The sequence below is a fragment of the Dermacentor albipictus genome, chromosome 6, assembly GCF_038994185.2.
Source record: "Dermacentor albipictus isolate Rhodes 1998 colony chromosome 6, USDA_Dalb.pri_finalv2, whole genome shotgun sequence".
NCBI classification, from domain to species: Eukaryota; Metazoa; Arthropoda; class Arachnida; order Ixodida; family Ixodidae; genus Dermacentor; species Dermacentor albipictus.
This window is the reverse complement of record NC_091826.1, coordinates 36554107-36577678: the sequence shown is the minus strand read 5'-3', so window position 1 is coordinate 36577678 and position 23572 is coordinate 36554107. Positions and strand designations below refer to the sequence as shown.

Sequence of the window (23572 nt, the reverse complement as noted above, 5' to 3'; positions counted from 1 at the left end):
GGAATAGATGTTTTGGTCAAGTTGATGACAGCATCACCCTGACAACGCGGGTTCGGCGTTCTGATTTCCTCTTCCCGATACGAACACCCATCAGTATCAGATATCTGCTATTTATTCTCGTTTCTAACGTTAGAACACGTCTGCGCCCCTCCCCCCCCCCCCCCCTCCAGCACTCCCGGTTATATAAGAATGCTCCAAATTTCATTAGGCTATATCAGATGCCAGCAGAAGCGCGTTCCAAAGCTTGACGCCAGTGGTCCACCAGTCACGGAAAGAAAAATGGATGGATGGACGCGGCGGGCGGCACAGAACAGCTTTGCCTGTAAGAACAGGTATGTATCTCAGCGCTCAATGCCGGGCTATTTCGGGCCAAAGCCACATCCTTACGGCAAATCGCCCGTCGTTTGTTTTTATAACGACGGGATGCGCGGCAATTCAGTGGCAACGGTACCCTCATTGCACTTCGTCTTACGGGGGTCTTTTTGCACGCTACGCGGTAAGCCTCCCCCAAAGCCTCCGAAAAAAAAAAAGAAGGAAAACGCTGACGCAGTGGAAGATTTCGTTGACTAACTGGGCGGGGAAAAGCTGCTAGCTTCGCAACGGCGGCGAGATTACTGTGGGAGGAAGCTTCGAATGTCAGGCGGCACGCAAAGCCCGGTCTTCAAAAGGCAAGAGCGGAGCCCTTCAATAACTCGATACAAACGGAGCTGTTCTTTCGCCTGAGCCGCTAAGAAGCAGCTTTTCTGGTCAAGTGAACTCCAGTTCTGCCGAAGAAGAAGAAAAAAAAAGGCAGGTGCTGAGACAGCTTATGCCTCGCTACGCTTTGCTGGGCTAGTTTCGTGGCCGTTGCGTTATTTGCGCGCAAATTCTGCGACGCGTGCGTTCTTGCTTGTATTGTTGGACAGATAAGAAATGAGCGCGAGCGAACGTGCAACACTGCATATCGAAAATGTGGAATCCTCGCTTCAGTGCTGTTGAACATTCGCTTGTAAACGTCATTATTACATATTTTCTTTTTAAACATATAGTTCCGCTTTGTGCTATTCTTCGTCCGCCGGAAGGCATAACGGGAATTGGGGTCTCATGGGCCGGCAGCTAGCGGTGGGAGGGTGATGCACAACATTACCTTGGTTCTGTCCAGTATGGGACAGAACCAAGGTAATATGTAAAGGTATGGAAGTATGGGAGAGGCCTTTGCCGTGCAGTTGGCGTAACCAGGCTGATGATGATGATGTCCAGCTACGTGGCATTGGCATATCTTTTTTAAAATCTCGATGCATGATAGTTGGGACACCCTGTGTACAGGTAATACGATATCAAATAACACTACCATCAAAACATTAATTAGTGAAACCTGGCTTTGTTCCTTGGGAAAACTGCAGATTCCTCCTGCATGGAGTGCGCACGGCCATGAACTCTTTGCGGGAATGTGCTATTTTCGAAGAACAACCGATGGAGGACGCTGGCAACGATACAGGAGAAAATTTAACCACATGTACACCCAGCCACAAAATATTACGGACCATAAAATTTGAGAAAAAGCTGAATATCTCCGCAACTTCACAACGCAACCTGGTATTTGCATTTCGGGCATCGACTAGAATATGTTAACAACACATTCGTATACAGTTATACTGGCTACTGCTACAGACTGCTTGAAAATTCAACGTTTTCTACAATTCCCTGGTCCGTAAACTTTTGTGGCCGGGTGTACCTACAGGGATTGGGTGAAGATTTCGTTCCAAACCTTTGGTGACGTGACCGCCCTTCCTAGGGTGGACTCAAGATCCTCATACCCACGTGGATATACTGCTGGGATTTCGAGTAAGAGAAGGTAGCCCAGCCACCAGCAACGGCAGGCTTTGTGGCTTTGGTGTTCAAATCAAATCAAAATGAAATCGAAATCACTTTATTTCAGGACATTTCCTGGCGGAGACGGAGACTAAAGGCTGAAACAGCCTGACTGGGCCCCTGCCCCCGTTCAGTTTATACAGAATTTACGCGTAGAATAACGTAGACGATGCGGTGCACATATATGAAAATTGCAGTTGCGCTCAATGTACAGCTGAAGCAAGGAAAAAATTATCCGACGATTACGATACTCCCTAATGCGAAATTTGAGCGCAGCTCTATACGTGTTTCCATTTCGCGATATTTTGAAGCAAAGAATTTGAGAGAGACATGTAGCAGAGTCGGTAATGGTCGAAAATCTGATCTGCGGATCAAGCGAGCCGGCGTTTATACATGACTCGTCAAAGGTTCCAGTGTGATCGCTGGTGCCGCATGGCTTCCAGAAAGTACTATACAATTTGCATAGCGCATACAATCAGATTAAGAAACAATCTCACACAATAACAACCAAAACAAGCGCGAACGAGACCGACCCAACAGAACCAAACAGGCGCGGGCGAGAGCTTTGGCGCGAGCAGACGATAGTACGAAACGAGTGGATCGGCTGTGACCAGACACGAGTGCGCATCGAGCCGTAAGGAGGGTCCGCATGACACCAGCATCGCGCGCGCACGTCACTGAAGGGGCCGCTCTCATTGGTCTCCGCCATTCGCGGCTCGCGTCCTTCGTCTCCCACTCCAGCGAAGGGGGGCGGAGCTGGTTACGAGGCCGACAACGCCGACGACGACGCGAAACCCAGGAACGGACGCCAAAGAGCTGCGCTCTAAAAAGTGACTTCTAATGCATCAGATACCACGTATGAAATGCATATATATGCGCACAGATCACGCAGGTAGATATACATATACAAAAAGGTCACACAGGTTTCATGTGTTAGATGGCCAGTAGGCCTTTTTATCATGTTACGTATATGTAGATAACGATTATGTGCCAGTGCACTGTGCGTTCAAAACAGAAAAAAAGAAGAAAAATTCAGGGATGCTATAGTTCCCGTAAAGTAGAAACTAATGTAAAACATTCTACAATACGCATGCTGTTGTGACAAGAAACGTTTTGTACATTCTTTTTGGTTTACCAGGGTAATCTATCCGCTGCTACGCCACTGGTAACGGGATCCAAGCAATGCCGCGGAGGCTCCATTTCGATGGGGGCGAAATGCAAGAAAGGAACACGCGTGTATGGTGCATTTGGTGCACATTACATAACCCCAGGTGGTCAAAATTAATCCGGATTTCCCTCACTACGGTGTGCCTCATAATCACACCGTAGCTTCACCACGTAAAATTTACTACACTATTTAGTTTGGTAACGCTCTTCGTTAAAGCGTTTCTACACTAGCAAAAAATTAAAGCGCCAGTCTCGGGGAGCAGCCACGAAGAGACGGGGATTGAGGAGTCGAGTAACGTTGCCGTCGAAGACAGGAGCGAGAGGCAGGTTGTGGCCGGTTCCTACCACAGACACGCAACACAGCAACAGGACGAGCGCATCGGATATTCGCCGTCGGTCGGAGCAGATGGCGGGGCGGTTACACACTTTGATGCCGCTGCTTGATGGGGATGCGAATGCGTGGGCCTGGGCGTGGGCCGCCTACGTCACGTGGTAAGAGATGGGCTGCTGACCACGGAGGGAAGGAAGGGGGGGGGGGGGCGAGCAAAGCGAGCTTCGGATCCTCGATCGGTTACCGTGACTGATGGGAACTGGGCGAGAAGCCTCCGGCTTATTCTTCCGCACTGCGCATCAATCCAACCGTGTCTGATGGGGGCAGCACGGTAGGCGTGTTCAGAACCACAACTGCGCACGACTCGCACCGTGTGTGTGCATGTGTGTGTGAGTGCGTAAACGCGTGTAACTGTTACCGCCGCATCGTGCTTAAGAAGTAACTATATCGCATCATTCTTTCGACGTTCATCCTTCTACCACAGATTGCGTCTCCTTGTGCCTTTAAAAATTGTATGATGTCTAGGGCTTTTCTGAAAGGCAAGCAATCGAGGAAGCAAGAAAACGCGTAAATCCCATCCGCCACGGTAGCTCAGTGTCGACGGCATGTTCTTTTCCTGCGCACGGGATCGCGGGCTGCTTTCCGGGTCGAAGCAGCTCTGGTGCGATGGAAGCAGGGTAAAAAGAAAAAAAAAAGAAAATCCTGAGAAACGTTAGTGTGTCGTGCTTTGGGGGTGCTAGTCGTAAAACACCGGGTGGCTAAAACACCTGGAGTCCTTGGTTACGGAGTCTCCCAGCCTCTGTGTCGCTTCGGGTGTAACCCCATTAACAGAACAGGTGTATTTCAATAACTGCGTCGCCTTAAGAGAGAAAGAAAAACAATATAAAGAAAACGGCAGGGGCGTTAGCTAGACGCGAGTCCGGTCTGCTGCCGCCTTCTGCGAGGGAAAGTGCCCGTTAGAATGGACAACGAGTGAGCCTTTTGTAAGTGCCAGCTGCTCCGTTTCCCGTAATCTTTCACGGTTGGGGAAAGCCTTGAGGTGAAAAATCGCACACTGAAGCGTTCACGATGGGAAGGCGTAGATAGGTGTTGCGCTCGTGTCGGTCGTTCCTGTGCCTACCGCTTGTCCACATTTCACTGAGCAGCGTTTACCTGATGCTGATGTGCTTGAAGTGGCCCGATGCAATATTAGGTAAAGTAGCTCTCTTCGCAGAATACGGGATGGGAGGATCCTTACACCTTTCCACAGCTGAGTGTGTAGTCTTACAAGTGAACAGCCGGTGAACTTTGTTCAAAGTTCACACTCTTAAGAAAACGTTTGCACTCTTTGGGGGACTTATCTTGCCCCACAACAATAATTGTCGTCTATCTTGCCCGCATTTTCTTTCTTCAACCCTGCGAGCCCGGTACTTCCAGGTCACGAACGGCATGCGCGTTATCGGCGTGACGTAGCATTATGTATACGCGCCGAGTTTTCAAGAAAGGAAACACATGCAAGGCACATGGTGATTATTGTTGTGGGACAAGATAAGCCCCAATAGGCGCAAGCTTTTTGAAGAGTCTACGCTCACCTTATAGGGCCTGCGTTCGCTATCTGTTTTTTTTCTTTTTGAATAAACGTTTTGATATATGTTGAGGCTCTGCCCTGAAATGAGGGCAATTTGAGAGAGGATGCTATAAGAGCTGCCAAGCTACACGAACGTATGAGACGGACAGTTACAGACGTTAGCTGATGAGTTGGCTCAGGAGGTTTCCTCATGAGGATACCCTACATGCTTTTACTAAAATAAGTACCTATGACACACGCACACGCACGCACACTAATCAATAATAATAGGGACGCTTCCGATTCACCTGCGTCACCTTGAACTTAGGTTCTAGTATGTAGCTGTGAGTGCGTCGACGCCTTCTTTGTTAGAACCGACATTACAAATATTACAGGCATTTTGTCTGTATCTCTAACATTGTGTGCACTTTGTGCGAGGGAGGTTCAGTTACCTCTGACTCCCCGAACAGTGCAAGTGGAGCCGGAAACTGCGAAAATTAAATAGTGCGCCGTACGAGTGTATATAAGTTAATTGAACGTTTTCTTTAATGCCACGCACAATCGCACAAGAGCTTCGGTTCTGAGCAGTTTTACGCACTGACTGTGGCTCCGCTTCACTGTCGCTTTGGAAGTTCTGCAGTGAGAAGCAACGCGCTAAGTACTAATATGAAGAAAAATGTCCAGTAAACATTGAATGTGATTGTAAAGATACGTTAATAGCTGAACGGGGATTCTTGCAAGCTATTCACCTTAATAGAGCGAGGACGCTTGGCGGCGTATATTATTGGCGTAGCAACTATATGGGCACGTCAGGCGAATTTCAGTCATCGCCGTCGCCATGATGTTTCGAATAAATGACTTCGGGGAGTTACCGCAAGCAAAGCACGAGATTTGAAGAAAGGGGCAACACGAAGTGGTACGTGCTGTCTCTTTCTTCGAGTCTCGTGTTTTCCCTGCGGTAGCTTCCCAAAATTATGCATCACCAACTGGCCTACATCCACACTCTGCTATGCTTCGAATGAAGTTTAAGTGTGCGTGATAACATCGAAACCGTGCGCCGTATGCTGTGGGTGTGAGTGAAAGTCTGCGAGGGTGAGCACAGGATGTTGTGCGATATCGTGCACTCAAAGGAGGAAGGCGGGGAGGAAGCCCACTGTCCTCCATCGTGCGCAAGGCACTGGGGTTTGGGAGGAAGGTGTTCTATATATACTCCGGCGGCGGCTGCGATGGCGCGGCCACGCGCACTTTGTCTTGGAAACAATCAGCGACGGGTAGAGAGTCTAGGCGCGCTGAGGGCTGATAGCTTCGTGCGCGCTGTTCTCGCCGCTTAGTTCGCGTTGAAGCGAGAGGAAGCGCGAAGGTCGATTCGCTCGCTGCTGCTGCCGCCCTTCCTCACGCCAACGTTTTGACAGCGAGTGTAAGCGGACATCGAGTCAGCTGTGTTAATGTTTGCCTGTGCGCTTGTGAGACAATGCTTGTTAATTTAGATGGTAACTGAATGTTCACAAGCTTATACAACCAATTAAACTAGTATCCTTACTTCGTATAACTGCCTAATAATTTGCAGTTGCAATTGATGCTTGACCTTTCGGGCGAAGCTGCGACTTTGTTGATGTTGTCGTTGTAGTGGGGATATTTAGGTAACATTTGTTGTTTTATCGCGTAATTTCCAGCAGAAAACACCGCTGTTAACCAGCACATCTCTGTAGCGGTGGCCTAAGCGGACAACACAAAAGCGCCTGAAAGAGCTATAATGGTTCGGTGTTCGGCTGCGAACGAGCCCAGTCATTCGGTGGCCGTGGGGCCACGTACTCTCTATATGTGCGCCTTTGCATCGACGGTGAAAGCTGTGGAAGTCCACTTCCGATCTATAACCACGAAACGCGATGGAAAGAGTAAGAGAAAGCTGTTCACTTTAAAGCTTTGTTCTCGCTGCAGGGCAAACAGGCTAAAAGCCTGTTCGCGGCCCGTGTCCACATATGTGGACACACTGAAGCCAAAAATAGGTCTCAAGGAAAAGTTCCGAGGCATTCCAGTCGGCCGCGTTTATCAGCCTGCATCTTGGTTTAACCATGTTCACGACCTCAGGTCGGCGTCGCCACTGTCTTTCGTTTACGCGACCTTGCGGGTCCACCAACCCTTCTCTCGCTCAACCTCAACAAGTTGCTGTTTTGCTATTGCGAAGGCATAATTTACTATCGCAGCTTAACTTTCTATTGCTTTAGTTGCTTTCCGCTGCTATTGCTAAACTTAACTTTCTATTGCTCCTAGTCTATTGCTAAGCTTAAATTCCATTGCTTCTATTGCTTTCTATTGCTATTGCTTAGCTTAACTTTCTATTGCTTCTATTGACTTCCGTTGATTTTGCTCTGCTTTAACTTTCTATTGATTCTATTGCTATTGGTGAGTTTAGCTGTATATTGCTTCTATTGCTTTCTATTAGTATTGCTTAGCTTAACGTTCTAATGGTTCTATTGACTTCTTTTGCTGTTGCTCTGGTTAACTTTCTATAGATACTATTGCTATTGCTAAGCTAAATTTTCTATTCGATTGTAATGACGCCACATAAAGTTATCGAAGAGGGACAAAGACATACAGGACACAAGCGACCATGTCCTGAGTGTCCTCATAGAGCATTTCTTGCTTTCCGGGGTGCGAAACATTTTAAAAATATTTTTACATTCTTTTGTAATTAAAGCGACCTGCGTGTTTCTTTTTCTTTCTATCTCTTACGACGTGTCTGTTCTTTTCTTTCTTGCGCAATCTACCTGTTGTCGTTCATTTACTTTAGTCTTTGTGACTTGTCACCTTGTTCTTTCCTTCCTCTTTCTTCCTTCATATCTTCATTTTTGCTTCTGTCCCCTCCTTCCCAAAGAATAAGGAGGCGTTGTTCCTTTCTGGGTGGCATTTCCTAGACAGCTCCCTCCCTATTTCCTTCTCTGTCCATTATATACGTGAGTTATCGAATGAAAATAATAGCTATTACCATCCGCCTTCAGTTACCTCTTATGGGGGCTGCTGAGCACGAGGTCGCGGGATCGAATCCCGGCCACGGCGGCCGCATTTCGATGGGGGCGAAATGCGAAAACAGCCGTGTACTTAGATTTAGGTGCACGTTAAAGAACCCCAGGGGGTCGAAATTTCCGGAGTCCTCCACTACGGCGTGCCTCATAATCAGAAAGTGGTTTTGGCACGTAAAACCCCAAATATTATTATTATTACCTCTTATGGCCCCGTTGCAACAGAATGACCCCGAGCCACTTCAACCTGTTTTCTCCCCTTCCCAACTTTCTATTCCTCTTTGCTCTCCGTTTAAGCCGAATTTCCCGTTGCAGTACTCCCCGAATTCACTTTCCCCTGTCATTTTTTTATTTTGAATCATTTCCCTTCAATCCTTCTGCCCATTGCTGTAACCGCAGATGAGAGATCTCACATTCAGCAGGACTACCTTTCTTTAACGGACAGAACTCGGTTCGTCATTGCGCATTTTCGGTTCTTCATCCCATTAGCCGAGAAGAAAAAGGATCCTGCGTTCTTGCGTCCCTCTCAGTTACTTGACCTCAGCAGGGCGGAGGTCAAGGTATTGCTTTTTTTTTCTTAGCCTAGAGTAGCGTGTTCATTATAACCTTGCTCTTTATTTGCATATTGTTCTCGTATTTTTTTTGCTGCTCATTTCTAAACGTTAAACGCTCGAGCAGTTGGTGCGCCATCGAACCTCTTTGTCTTTCAATCCTTTAATTCCTCGGCTTTCTTCCTTTCTATCTTTCTTCCTTTTCCCGCCTTTGTTCTCTGCACAAAAAGAAAATCGATACTGCTCGATCACGATTCGCGCATCAGCCTCGAAAGCGCCCCACGACCTGTCATTGCCTCCCCCGAGGCTGTTTTCCGTGCATTCCTTGTCTCTAAATCTCGATTTTCGTAGTTTTGTGCGAAAGTAAACCTTTCGTTTGCAGATTCATTGTGGTCCCTCCCATTGTTCTTCGTCCTCGACTTTTTTTCTTTTTTTACAGCAAAGCAGTCTATGACTAGGATCTGGAAAAAAATGTGTCCGAGATGTTGACAAAAGCGAGCCATCATGCCGGCCTATAATGGCGGTAGTGCAGAAAGAGTCCAAGCTCAATGGCCCACACCCCTGTGGGCTCGGCGATCTCTAACGCGCCCTATAACTGCCCTTGTCACACGTGGGACCCAAAGAGGTCCCAGTCACAAGGGTATAAGAACAGGTGTTTTCTTTTTTTCAAATATGCTTTGTACAATTTTTTCAGAAAGGTTTTGCGCTCTGTGGCGCTTCGTTGTTTTAAGCTATACTAAGGCTCTGTCGAATAGCGTTACGCAAAGGTTTAGCGTGCGGAACACGCTAACGCTAACACAAGCGTTTTACGCTACACTAAAACTCTCTATTTCACTTCTCTTCTGTCGTCGTAATGGGGAGGCCGCGTTTCCGGGGGCATGAACCATTGCTTATTATTTATTATTATTATATTAAGGGGTTTACGTGCTAAAACCACTTTCTGATCATGAGGCACCCCGTAATGGAGGACTCCGGAAATTTGGACCACCTAGGGTTCTTTAACGCGCACCTAAATTTAAGTACACGGGTGTTTTCGCGTTTTGCCCCCATTGAAATGCGGCCAATTGCTTAAGGGGGTATAAGTCATTCATTGCCCTACGTGGCGGACACATTTAATAACAGAGGTGATAAGTGAATGTGTGTGTATACCTATATCACCCCGATGACCACAGATTAGGACAATAACTATGTTCGTACCTTTGTTGAGTATTTTGGGTCACCTCTGCGGTGTGCGCTAAACAGCTTCGCTGCTCATCCACCTTCACAGAGTGGAATGGATCATGACTCTTCTTTCTATTGGGGGGGTGGGGGGGTGGGGAGGGGGGGAAATTTCTCCACAGTAAATTTAAACTGAAGCTTGAAGAGGTAGCGAAATAAGCAAGAGGCAACATAAAAAAATGAACTTAAATGAAAAGCTTCAGCTTGGCCGGCGCCGCGCCTGATATAACAATGCGAACTATGCAATAAAATATGACTGGGCTAACTTTTATCAGAATCTATTCATTGAAAAAAGAAAGAAACAAGGAAATGGGCCGTAAAAGAAAGCTCACGACGAATTGATAATAAAACGAAAGATAAAAGGTGAGACAGCAGCAATGAGCAAACGGCTAAATCTAGCGACGGTAGCGGCTAACAAAAAATAATAATAATAGTTACAAACAAAGGAACGAGACCAGAACAAGAAGGAGAAGAAGCGGAAAAGTACATTCGGGAACTTCGACACTGAGAAAGCAACCGTTTTGATGGAAAACAATTGCCAAAGTGTTTCGCAAACAGGTTTGTCGACAATTTGCCGTCTTTTCGAGGGCCAGAGCAGACGGTAAAAGAAAGGAAACGCGAAGCCGAAAAAAAGAAGAAACAAGAAATCGAGAGCGAAGCGCACGATGCTTCAAAGCACAGTGGATTTCTCGGTTGACATCCGGGGCCGCGGGCAGCGGAGCAGAAGAGAGAGAAGAGAGAAAGCAAGGACAGGAAAGGTAGGGAGGTCAACCAGAAGAGTATCCGGTTTGCTACCCTACACTGGGGGTGGGGGAAAGGGGAATAGAAAGAAGAAGAAAGGGAGAGAGTAAGCACAGAGTACGTGTGGGAGGGACACAAAGCGGAGCAGAGATTGACGATGTTAAGGCTGAAGGAGGATCCTCGCCTTCAGTGGCACAACGCACAGCCGCGTTTAGAGGCGCGCAGTTACAAAGGAAGCGTCGAACTCTGCGCCACGGGCCTCAAACTTTGTGAACACTGTCTTGCAGCGCTGTACGCCTACTTCATTCTATATAACGAACCTGGAAAGAAAAGAAGGAAACTGTTTTGAAGAGGATCGAAAAACTCTGGTCGTCTTGCTTCAGCGGAATAACTGTAATGCGATAGGATGAAGAGATCATACTGTTCGAAAATTATTTATTGACATCCGCATGACTTGTCCCGCGTCTTTGTTGTTTGTCAGATATAACGGTGATCTATGGCAGCTGAATACTTCTAGTTGTCCACGAGCCTGCAACGTCACCTATGTTCTAGGAAAGATTTGAACCGTGTAAGCTTACCTCGTCCTCAAATAATATTCGATCTTCCACCTACCGTGCCATTGCTCGTTCGTTAAAGCTGGCCGCCCGGCCCTTTCAGGTCGCAAAAGGCATGCGTGTTGTCCACGTGGCAGAGGGTTCCTTACGAGTACGTAGCGAGCGCAGGGTAACATAGATGACGATTACTACAAGATGGGACAAGATAAGTCCCAAAGGGTGTAACATCCTTTTTTTGTAGTATATAGTCAACTGAAACAGAGCAGCCTACCGAGTTAAGTGGATGAGTACCGCAGGTGATTCAACACGGTTCAACACAGCGCCGTATCATCGGGTGCAGTAGCGCAATCGGACGTGTCCGTTGAACACCCTAGTAAGCTCCAACGTTGCGGAGCGGAGTTGTGACGTAGAGATTCACGTGACAGGCCTGTCACGTGACTCTCTACGTCACAACTCCGCTGCGCCTCCTTTTTCCACTCCCGTCACTTTCATATGCGTCTGGAGCTTTCCCCACTCCCCTTCCTCTGCCGAGGACGTACCTCAGCATCGGCAAAGGCCTAAGGAAGGAAGGAAGGAAAAAGTGGAGAAGGAAAGGCAGGGAGGTTAACCAGCTTAGCTTAACCGGTTTGCTACCCTATACATGGGAGAGGGATGGGGGCCATGAAAGATAGGGAAGGGAAGGCCTAGTTTTGTTCTGCGTAATGCTATCTGCAGCGTCAATAAAGGCATGTCAATCAAAGACAAAAAAAAGGAAATAATGGAGGTACCTTGACATATTAAACACCTCTTAAATAGAAATTTGTGTGTTCCCAAAAGAGAAGCGCCGGTTACGTAAAGAAGACTACCTAACGGGAAGTAAAGGGAAGATGTTTTGAAAAAAAGTGATGTGAGCGAAGCTCTGTTTGATATGGCGTGAGAAATTGCAAATGGTCTACTTTACTTAGCGTCACTTATGGCGAAGTTCGGGCACAGAGAGGTCCCGCAAATGTACTTGTAATTGCTTTGAATAAAATCATACATTTTTTTACTTTAGTATGAAATTAAAAGAACCGTATTTAGTGACACTCAATAATGTTTGCTGGTGGGCTAATTATCTTGTTGATTTTCTTACATGCGTTGTAACAGCTGGAAGAATATTTATACACCTTATAATAGTGACGCCAACTTCTCTTCACGTAATAGTAAGACATAAAGAAATATTATAAGATTAACTGAGCAGATTTTTGATATCAAGTGTTTGTTTATACGCCGTTTCGGATATATTTCTTTCTTTGCGTCACTTAGCGCAGTTTTTTATTACATAGGTGGCTCTCATTCATTCATTATTCTTACGCTATTTACACCACACGCTAACATTTGTGGGGGAGAAATTGGCCGGAAAGTGAAAGGTTAATGAACTAACTAGCGCTCTGTTCATCAATTTGTTAGACAGGCAGCCGATTGCGCATCTATGTAACCACATGTATAGGCCGGCGTCACGGTCAATTAGAAGCCACTCAGGGAGTTGGTCAGCCCGCTGGTCGATTGGTCAGTCGGCTCTCGATGAGGTGGCGTAAGTTAATCACGCAATAAATATATCAATTTCTTGATTCCTAAATTCTTTGATGAGCGCGTCGGTACGTTGCTATTCAGATGTACAGCAAAACGAGCAGACGATGCCGCTTGCAGAAGGCCAGAATATATTATTTTAGACACTAGCTTCCACCTAATTCAAACAATGATAATATATAGTTTTGAACAAAAGAACCAAACACCAGGAAGATAGCTCCGTCTTCTGAAAAAAAAAAGACGTATTTGCTCTTAATGAGAAGGTCGACAAGACACGCAAATTGGAATTCCTACGGGAAAAGAATGCAAAGCATCAGGTGGATAAGAAAAGTAAATATACTGCGTAATAAAGAAGGAATTTGATATGGAAACTTGAGTGACGTGGCTTTGTATTAATCAGAATTATTCAAGAGGACTGTGGAAGGTGAAGACGTGAATTTGACAAAGTCCCGTCGAGGACACCGAAAATAGAGGGATGATCTTAAACCTTCCGTAACAAACTGCGAGAGGCCATAAGGCACATACGACCGAACCAAGATGGCGACGACTTTGCAATCGTTAAAAAAATTGAAAGAAACAAAACAAAACAAAGTAGGACAGGGCAGGTATAAGTGTCATCAGGTATAAGTGGTCCGAAGAAATCGAAGTAAAACTAGAAAAAGAAAACAAAACATACGCTAAACAAAGCATGACCACCCGCTTAAACGCTCTCTGCTCGAACAGCCGGAGGTGATCTTCGGAATTTCTAGTGAAACGAAACGAGATAAGCTTCCACGACGGAGTGATTCTCGAGCGAGAAGAGATTAAAATAAACGGCAACGATAAAAAAAGAAAACTCGGATAACGCGAAGAGAGAGAGAGAAAAAAAAAAGAAAACCGCCGTATAAGCGAAGCGTTTCGGCTGCAGCCAAGCCAAGCCGAGTCAAGCGGCACAAATTTGGGATTCTTCAAATTTTCTCCGCCTTATCTGCTGCAGAGGGTACAACTTTGCGTTGGTCAGTCGTCTGATCGACTGCCGAAATCCTATTGTGCACTTTTCTTTCTGCGTTCGTTTTGCTTCCATTTACTGAACGCCGGACGCCGTCCCTGTCTCGCCTCCTTTTAAAGCTCGCTGTCTGTGGAACGCGGTTGTCTCGGTATATATATATATATATATATATATATATATATATATATATATATATATATATATATATATATATATATATATTTCTTCACGAGGTTCTCGCTGTGTTTGGCTATACTTAGTGGATGTGTGGATGTTTCTGGCTCCGGGGGGGGGGGGGGGGTGCGTTTTTTCGGCGTAGGATTTCCCGAGTGACCTCGACGCGGCGAACATTGAACCCGAGGCAACAAGCGCGATGCGCCTTTGAGACCGGCTGTCGATTAAAGCCGCTTGCCACGCTCGGTGATCTAAAAAACGCCAGCATCGGGAAGCGCCGGCTTTGAGATCACCGGTTCGCAAGCCACTGGGCCGTTAAGGCTCACGCAACAAAAGCATCTAAGCGAAATGTTGTGAACTTTTGATCCTTTCTTTCTTTTTTCTTCTTCTTCCGTGGAACTTCAGTTTTTGTCGAAAGGCGCCAAGCGAAAATAAAAATAGAAAGTGAACAGACAAACCAGATGTTAAGAGAAAGATCTTGCTTGGGGCCAGCTCTTATTTCCGGGGAAAAAAAGGATGCAGCTAAACATGTATTTAACGGAGTCGCTGGGCCCCCGATAATTAATTCACTAAATCGAGAACTTTCTCAAGTTGGACATCTCGAAAAAATTGCGCTTCGCTAAATCGAGTTGTGTCTGTGAGTTGAGAAATGCAAAAAAGAACGAGGCTTTCATTGTACAACCCAACCAGTTCTTACGTAATTCGTTGTTAAAAGAAAAGGTTAATTTCTTACCAAGTGTAGGAAAAAAAAAACGTTCATTTAGGGCTCTCCATTTCGCTTTACGAAAATTGCCGAAAACTGGCAAAGTAATGAAGCAAGACATTGAAGCGATTCCATAACTCTGCACCACAATCAGATGTCACGCTTCTGCAAACAGCGTTTGTTTGCTGACTTATATCAAGCAAACATGACGCATTGATTTACAGCTTATGTGTGAGATCATTACAGTGTTTACCTGAGGCTAGAAGCTTCTCATTCATCAATTATTGGCATAAGTCGATTAGCTACCTACACTCGTAATACCCGTATGTACAAACATGCGCACGTACGTACATTACATATATACATTATCATGGATATGCATCTCTTACGCATGTATATATGTATCCGAATGACATGCAAGACATGTACATACTTGACGCTATTTAGCCAGAACTGTCACTTGCGCCATTAAAATCAATCAATCAATCAATCAATCAATCAATCAATCAATCAATCAATCAATCAATCTATGCATACATGCATGCGCACATACAACGTATGTATGCGTGGCAAGCCCTCTGTAGATGGGAGATCGACCGAGGTTGTGGATACAGAGGCGGCCAGCACCGTTTTCAAAGGGCCTATCCTCACTTAGGCAGCGCACAGACAACCCAAACACGAAAAAGAGGACAGAGCAAACACTGCCGAAGAATGGATAGACTAGAAGTCACCATCTTTTCAATCCCTTCGGTTCGATGACGTTGTGATGTGCTCTCGGCTTGACCGTCAGTATAGTTTCCCGGCTATCCAAATCTTAGGTGACTTTTTATGTATGTATGCTCCTAAGCGCATACAATCTATACGCATATACGCACACGTGCAGAGTTGTGTTCTTTTCCAATAAAATTGAAGAAAGAAAGAAAGGAAAAAGAAAGCCTTTGCGTGTACCGCTGCTCTGTTCTTGCTCACATAACACGGCGATGTTTAGTCGAGCGGAGGCGGTAGTACTGAGACAGCTCCAGACCGGATCACTACCGAGCCCGAGACTGATGAATCATATGTACCCCGAGACATATCCGACAGATATGTGCAGAGTCTGCCAGAGGGAGACCGCAGACTACACGCACATCTTGTGGGACTGCATTAAATATCCAGAAGACGCTAAATCAAGAACACTCCCACCGCGGCTCGAGGCAGCCGCGAAGAGCTACGACCGAGACGATCAGCTCTGGGCCGTCCAGCAGGTCCTCGAGGCGCTCGAAAGGCCCGGACCCAGCGAGCCGGCAACGGCGAGCGGAGACCCGGGCCAGGTAACGGCGACTTCGAGGATGACGTAGGCCCTCGTCGGGGTGCGCGCGCGCGCCCAACTGCAAGCATAAATAAAGTTGTCTGCAATCCAATCCATGTTATGCTCCCGATCGTTCTGTGTGGCGCGCGGCCCTTTCACTTGCCTGGTTCGCCACGCGAAAAAAAGAAGAAGAAAAATTTGGCTTTGTCTGTTTTCGTCACAGCGAGTGGTGGTTAAAACAAGAAAGAATGTTACTTCCGGTGTCTGACGTACAGCGAAAAGCATGGCCTTTGATATTGGTTTCCAATAATCGCTCGGAGGTGCATCTGAGAGGACTGAAGAACTAGTTCGCGCTGCGAGTAAAGGTGCATCCAACGAAGTAACAAACCACGGAAGTAACGTTATCAGGAGCTTTATGTCCAACAATTCCAAGCATGAAATGGGATACTGCTGCAAAGGTTGCTCAAGAACAGAGAAGCCGGTAAGCTTAATATTTTTGTTTGTTTCTTATCTTGAGGTAAAGACGCTCGTTTGTTCACACACGCGTACACACACGCGCGCACACGCGCACGCGCACACACGCAAACACACACACACACGCAAACACACACACACGCGCACGCTCAACACAACTACAGCAATTGCTCCGCCTGAGCGACTCTTTCCGCGTCACAAAATGTCACCGTGAGGGAATCGGACCCATCTCGCAAAAAAAAAGGGATAAGAATGCGTGAGCAACTGTGAGCCAAGTCTTCCATACATATATACATAAATATGCCAGCACCACAAACCCATACACGCGTACAGGACAGGCACGTACACGAACGCCGAGGAAAAGCGGTGTGACAGCGGAGAAAAGCGGTGTGACAGCTGCCTGTACTACGGCAGCGCGTTCGATAACGCTGTTGTTTCTGCGTTGCCCCTTACGCCACGCCGACTGCCGAGGCCGAGTCCTTGAGCACAGCGACGACGAGTGCGGAATGAGTGATTTCCATGCATGTTATAGCAGCAACCGGCAAAACACATCGCAGCACCAGCAACGGCTCTCTCTGGGAGTCTCGGGATTCGCGCTATACGTGTGAGCGGGTTGCCGACGGAGGCATTACGGGCATTCGTGCTCGTGCTTGTGCGCGTGTACCGTACAAACTCGCGTAAGAGCCTCACTGTTGTTGTTGTTGTTGTTTTCATTGTTGTTGTTGTCGTCGATATTTACGAAGTGCGGCCCTGTGCACGAGAGCGGGCCATTTCGGTCCCCTTTTTCCGGCCTTGCTTAAATCCCCGTGATCCCTTTTGTACCAACAGATCGATAGCTATTGCTTTTTCGTAATGCATTTGTTTGTTCACGCATGCACGCCTCGCACCTGGTTCCCATCTAGTCCCAACCACTGTAGCCGTCGCAGCTGCATAGGTTGGGTTAGGTTAGGTATTGCAGTGCCACCCGTGTATACAGTCGTTCTTCGCGCCATCCATGGCATTGTAGATATACTTGCGAGCTTAAAGTCTTCACAGCGAATGTCCAAGGACATCGCACGTCGCGGTCTCAGAATCCAAGAGCAGACAAACTAAGCCGAGCCCGCGCTTTCTTCTGCTCTCCGTTTTGCGTCTTAGAATTTGATTTTAGCTTGCTTTTCCTTGTTAGAATTTTGGACTGCAATGATGCGGGTACGACTCGCACACGAAGGTAGTCTTTACACGAGTACACGCGGTATGTGCGTGTATGTGCATGCGTTTGTCCTTGCGTGCGTGAGCACTAGCCTCCGCGGGGTGCTAACGTTAACAAACGAAAAGAAAGAAAGAACGGAAAAAAGGAAGGAAAGAAAGAAAGAAAGAAAGAAAGAAAGAAAGAAAGAAATGCAGCAACCCTTCATCGGCGCCACCACACAGGCACCCAAGGTCTTCCGCATAGCGGGCTTCAAGCCGCCGACGAGGCGGCGACAGAGCGCCCCATTGCTTTTCCGCGTGTATCAGTCATTAATCGCCGCGCAACCCCGAAGCGAGGCGTGTTGTATACGCGTCGAGTACCCGTGCACCGTCTATACACACACCGCGCCTTCCTTCCTGGGGGGGAAGGGGGGGGGGAGGGAGTAGCCACCGCGAATAAACACTCCGGCCGCGGCTTCGGGTGGCGCCGGGTGTGAGGACTAACCAGAACGGGGCGTGGCTCGGACAAGAAAGCTTCCGACAAGGCAGAACGGAGCTGCGCGCCCTATAAATCAAATGTGAAAGAGACGCGTTCCAAATCGAATGCCTCGTTAGAAAGTGCTTTTGCTTGGCGCGAGGCAGCACGGGTGAGCAACAGCCTGGGATGAGTAAGTGTGACGGACGCGGCTGGAAACGCGCTCGCAGTTTCGGTGTTTCAAAACTTGCGTCGCTGTTGGCAGATATACTTGGCCCTTCGGGAGCCGGCGGTAGATACTTCCTTGCCTCGGTTCTTTCGTGGTGGAGCCCTGTCGTGATCGAGGAAAATCGAGTTATGTTTATGTACAGCCGTGAGCTGATGGCTGCGGAAGCAACGGTGCGATGCATCACCTTCATCATCATCATCATTATTCTGATGACTCGAGGGATTTTGTAGGCACAAGGACGCGACGGTGTGCCTTATTGGTGACCCGTTGACGGAATGCCATATCACGTCTTGTCGATTTTTATAGACAAGCTGCTGTAAGGAGAACCCTTCGGGTTTTGTATTAAATATTACTGCGTATGGGTGTAGGAAAGCTTTGCATCATGTGTTACGCCTGCTGCTCCTTCTGGAGTTGAAAGCGCTTTGTCCGTAGCGCTGTGTCTTCGGTTCCGTGTCAGTTTTAGCGCCAGCCTTGGGACATGAACCTAGTTCCATCTCGCCCAGTTTACTATTGCTCATTCTACGTTTAGCTAAACACTGCGTATCAAAGTTAGGCGGGGTCAAAGGAAAAAAAAAGTGATACGGTGTAAATAAGTCATATCGCACAACGTTCGCGGTAAGTTCAACTAAACGCCCACTGCACGTTCCAATAAATGCTATTTGCGTAGCAAGCAATGTCATTTCTTTAAAGTAAACATATTAAAATCTAAACATGAAATTGAAGCACAGTCACTGGCAATTCACATATCATTCGAGTAAGCACAATTGTAGCACATGTCTGTGTATTCGCGGCGTCGCTGCAGCACGCTGACCCGTAACTCCGTGCGACGTCTTTCTGCATTTCCGAGAAACACGAAGAAGTCTTTAACAATGACAGCTGGTTTGGGCTCACTCCCTAGCTAATCGATCTGACGACCTGCCAGTGTGCCCACCCCTAGAGTACTATAATCCTTTGCGAGGGAGTTACAAAGAAAAAAAGAATTAGCGCCGTGCCGCAAGGTGTAGAACTTCCGACCAAGAGATTGGCAGTTCAACGCTCTACCTCTCTGCCGTTCTTGTTTTCTCTTTTAGTTTTATTTTTCTTTAAACACACAAGAACACAACTGAGAGGGAAGGAAAGAAATCAACTTTATTGAAGGTCCTGCAGGCCACGAGAGCTTTAGGCTCTCGTGGAGTGGGCGTCTCCCACGACGGAACCAGGAGGTTGAGTTTTCAGGCGGCGTCGTCGACCTGCTGGACGGCCCAGAGTTGGGGAGCGAGTTCTTCGCTCCGATTGCTTCTTCAAACTTGCGCTTGTCTGGTTCGGAGTTTATGTTAGCTTGCGAGCACGGCCAGAGTAACTGGCGGATGTTAAGGGATCTGTTGCAATTGGTGCAGTAAGACTTGTCGTATAGCTCAGGCATGTAGCGGTGTAGTCTGTTTGACGTGGGGTATGTGTCTGTCTGTTGGAGAAATATGGGAGTGGCCTTTGCCCTGCAGTGGGCGTAACCAGGCTGATGATGATGATGATGATGATGATGTGTCTGTCTGTAGCATTCCGAGTGTAACTGCTTGAGCTCGAGTGAGCGCGCGGTGTGGCGTGCTATACTCTCTACGTTGTAGGTAGTAGTGTTTAGTGATTTCAGTGTATGTAGTGGGGCGTCCTTGCTCTCTGAGTGGTCGGGTGAAGCCGCGCATTCTGTTTGCGCGTGCGCAGCCTCGTGTGCCGCCTCGTTAAGGCTGGGGACGTCGCCGACCTTTGGTCCTAAGTGTGCCGGGAACCAGTATATGACGTGGTTCTTAATCTCTTTCTTCGTGACAATTATGAGAGCCTTTGCGCAGACCGTGCCCGTTTGGAAAGCTCTGATAGCGGCTATGGAGTCGCTGTAGAATATTATGCTGCAGTGATGTCATCGCAGCACAATCACTCATAACTCAGGTAAATGCGTCCAATAAAGGCAGCCAGTTCGCTCTGTTTTTTTCTTCTTGTATGATATTTATTTCAAAGAACGATAGCGTCTTGCGGAAAAATGTAAACAGACAAACGAACTAATCAGTCTTTTTCACTTGTATGCGGTGACGTCGACACGTACGAAGAACCCCATGTAGTCACAATCGCCGCTGTCGTTATTTATAAATCGTCACTGTCAGGCCAGATACTAAGATTCACTCTCGCGAATTGAGCAACCGATAAATATTAAAATTAACATAAGAAGCCGCCACATGAATACCTAAAGGATTACTTTAACTAAATAGTATTATTGAACCAGACGCGGGACAATAACTTGGAATTTTTTTTAAAAGAAGAAGAGAGGCAAAAATGTATATCATAGTCATCAGAACCAGGCATATAGACTGCAGTAAACAACCTTCTAAAATATTCACAAGCGTTTCACAAACACTTCACAGATGGTTACGTTAAACAATATAGGAAAGGGTGAGGGAATATCATTGAGCATCAGCGTAGTTTTGCAATAAGTGCTGTCTAAAACATGGTAGCCGTGACGTGTTTTCGGCTCTGCAACTACTTCCGGAGCATGCAGCCTGCGAAGGCATAGCCTTAGAGATTTGTTTGCGTTGCCCAGAGCGAACTCTAGGTGGGCCGTGAATTTTGTCGCCATCTATGCCACATGGAAAAGACGCTTACGCCACGTTTAACTGAAGCACGTTTAGCCACACACAAGGTAATTGAAGACTTTCTGGAGGAACGAGTGCCGGCACCATCCCGTAACACCAGCTTTCGTTGCAAAGCGCAGAGGCATCACACAGCTTTGAAGCTTGAAACCTTGCGCGAAATTTCTTTCCTTTCTTTCGTTTTTTTTTTGTGCACCGCCCAGACTTTAGGAGTGGTGGAGTCAGTGCACGCACTTCAAAATCCACATTACATATTCAAGATTCTTCGATGATATTCAATCTATGAGTTTCTTTTTTTCTATCCTGCCACCTATTTTTTTTTAGATAAAGAGAACTTTCGGAAGTTCCATTTCGTCCATTTCGGCTTCACCAGCCATCCTCTCCCACTTGGGGCGTCTTAGCTGAGATTCAGCCACAGTGATGCCTTGCGTGTAATTCACAAATTTATTAGGGACACCAAAACGATTACCTTATTAAGGTTCTAAAGTTATGTATTCATTCCACGATTTTTCCTCTTTATTTCAATTTAGTGAATGTCAAAATTAATAACTTTCTTTTCACTTCTACGCATATTTGCCGCTCCTACCCGCGCTATTATTAAGAGTTTGATCTTGCATGCACACTTATACAAAACATTCATAGAAACGCCTGCTTCTTGGCCAATCCCCCATAGTGAATGTCAGCCGTTGTTAAGAAACAAGGACAAGTTTTTTAGACGTTCTTTAGAAAAGATATATCCCCTCTCCCCACTCCACCCCTATTGTGCGTTGCGCCATTGCACTGGGAACCAACCAACCAACCTTGTGAACATCGGGGATCTCCACTAGAGGGGCAGCTGCTTTAGCAGTAAATGAATGAGTTCAGAGCCGTAGAAATCGGCGACGACTGCGAATTCCATATTTTGGATACGGTGAAGCGCGAGAGACGGGACAAGGTATGGGTGAGACAGGCGGTACAAAGTATAGATGCTACAGACGGGACAAAGTACAGTCGAGACAGACAGGACAAAGTATATGCTAGACAGACGGGACAAAGCATAGGTGTGACAGACGGTACGAAGTATAGGCGAGACAGACGGGAAAAAGTGTACGAGCGACAGACGGGACAAAGTATACGAGAGAAGGGACTAAGTACAAGCGAGACATGCGGGACAAAGCATAGGTGCGACAGACGCCACATAGTACAGTCGAGACAGACGGGACAAAGCATAGTTGAGGAGGACGGGACAAAGTATTGACGCTACAGACAAGCACATGTCAGATTGGTATTGCCTTGCACTCTCAAAAAAGGATCGTAGTAGTTACTACCTACTGTCATACCATTTGTCACCTTACAATTTGCAGTTGGTAACTATACAGTTAGTAGCATAACTGGCTAAACAATGTAGACACTGGTACTAACGGGTCTCAGCTACCAATTCGGAGCGCAGTTAGCACCACTCGATTCAAATTTTCTATTATATAACGCATATATCGAACCAACTGTGGAATACCCAGTTGAAAAACACAACAGGAAATTTTGACAGTCTGTCGTATTTTGGGACGCTGTTTCTGTAGTTCTGTTGCCTGTAGTTCTGTTGCCTGTAGTTCTGTTGTCTGTAGTGTGACGTCCTGTAGTAGAAAGCTCTGTAGTTCATGATCAATATTTAATTAAAAATTGACAGAGACCTCCTTAAGGATATGTAAATTTGTTAGTAAAGAAAAAGAAAAATATAACAGTGAAAAAAAATAAAAAAAAAACGTCCGCGGCCAGGATTCGAACTTGCGACCGCACGATTCCGAGCCCGACATCTTACCACTGCACCACCGCTGCCATGTTCTTGGAGAGTAAATTTTTGGCCTTTTGAACAGTACAATGTGCTGATGCGCTGATGTTCACATTTGCGTTTTAAGGGTCAAGATGCGCTATCACTCCACCGCGTCAAGTGCCGCATCTCTAGAAGACCAAGAGTGTTCTTACCATCGACAGGTACATCATGGAGTGCTAGAACATCTATTTTGTTGTACGATATCCATATTAAATGAGAAATTCAGAAATAGGCAACGGGGACTGTTCGGGTTGTTTCTGCTAATTTCGACAGTTGTCGCTCTTTCTTTACACTTTCGAGCGCGCATATAATTCTTGTGTTCAATGCAAAATAGCTACATAAACATTCGTGGATGAGTGTTCTTTCTGACAGCATACTGGCTTCTCACGGCAGCGCTGTACCAGATTAATGTGACCCGAGCGAGACAGTCTTTCACGCAACTTTATGGAACAACCCAAAACTTCTTTTCCGCTTCGCATAAGCTTGGGAAATATTCCTGGGAAATTAGCTAATGTGTCAGTGTAACAGCACATGTAAGTCCACAGGCCTGTGTGCCACATTTTACCAAATAAAACAAAACGGATGCGCAGCCATTCCCGCAGATGGTACGATTTTGATCAGCGGCCGATTTTAAGGAGACCGGCAGGGCGTTGCTGGTGCCGCGTCGTCACGGCACAATTATAAGTATTGGCCACGTCTACTTTAATACCGTTGTCCGTGCTATCAGCATTGCCGGCTTCAGAGAAGCGCGATTGAAAACCGCGCAAGAGAAAAGTGCAGTGTACATCACCGATCTGAAATTGACATACAATTTTAAAGGGCCGCGACGGAAGGCGCTTCTGTTGCGACTCCAGAACTCTTGGCCCTCGCGACCGAATGTTTCTGTTGCGACGTCAGAATTGGTGTCGTAACGTCGGGGTCGCTGTCACGATATAAAGCTGTTGTTCCGACTTCAGAACTCTTGTTGTCGCGACAGAACGTTTATGTTGCGACTTCATAACTCTTGGCCTTCGCGACAGAATGCTTCTGTTGCGACATCAGAATCTCTGTCGTAACGTCAGAGATGTCTCTCAATTAAGAAACGTCAGGAACTTCTGTCGCACAACAGAATTTCTGTAGTTGCGGCAG

The 23572-nt window shown here is 46.7% G+C and overlaps 1 long non-coding RNA gene across 1 annotated transcript in view; it reads left to right on the top strand.

Annotated features, from left to right (window-relative positions):
* The first annotated feature begins 209 nt into the window (after positions 1-209).
* The window catches only part of LOC139046849 (uncharacterized), a 60395-nt gene continuing 37032 nt past the window's right edge, over positions 210-23572 (top strand). The window contains exon 1 of the long non-coding RNA XR_011506946.1: positions 210-332. This is a non-coding gene — a long non-coding RNA (uncharacterized lncRNA). The remainder of the gene's footprint in view (positions 333-23572) is intronic.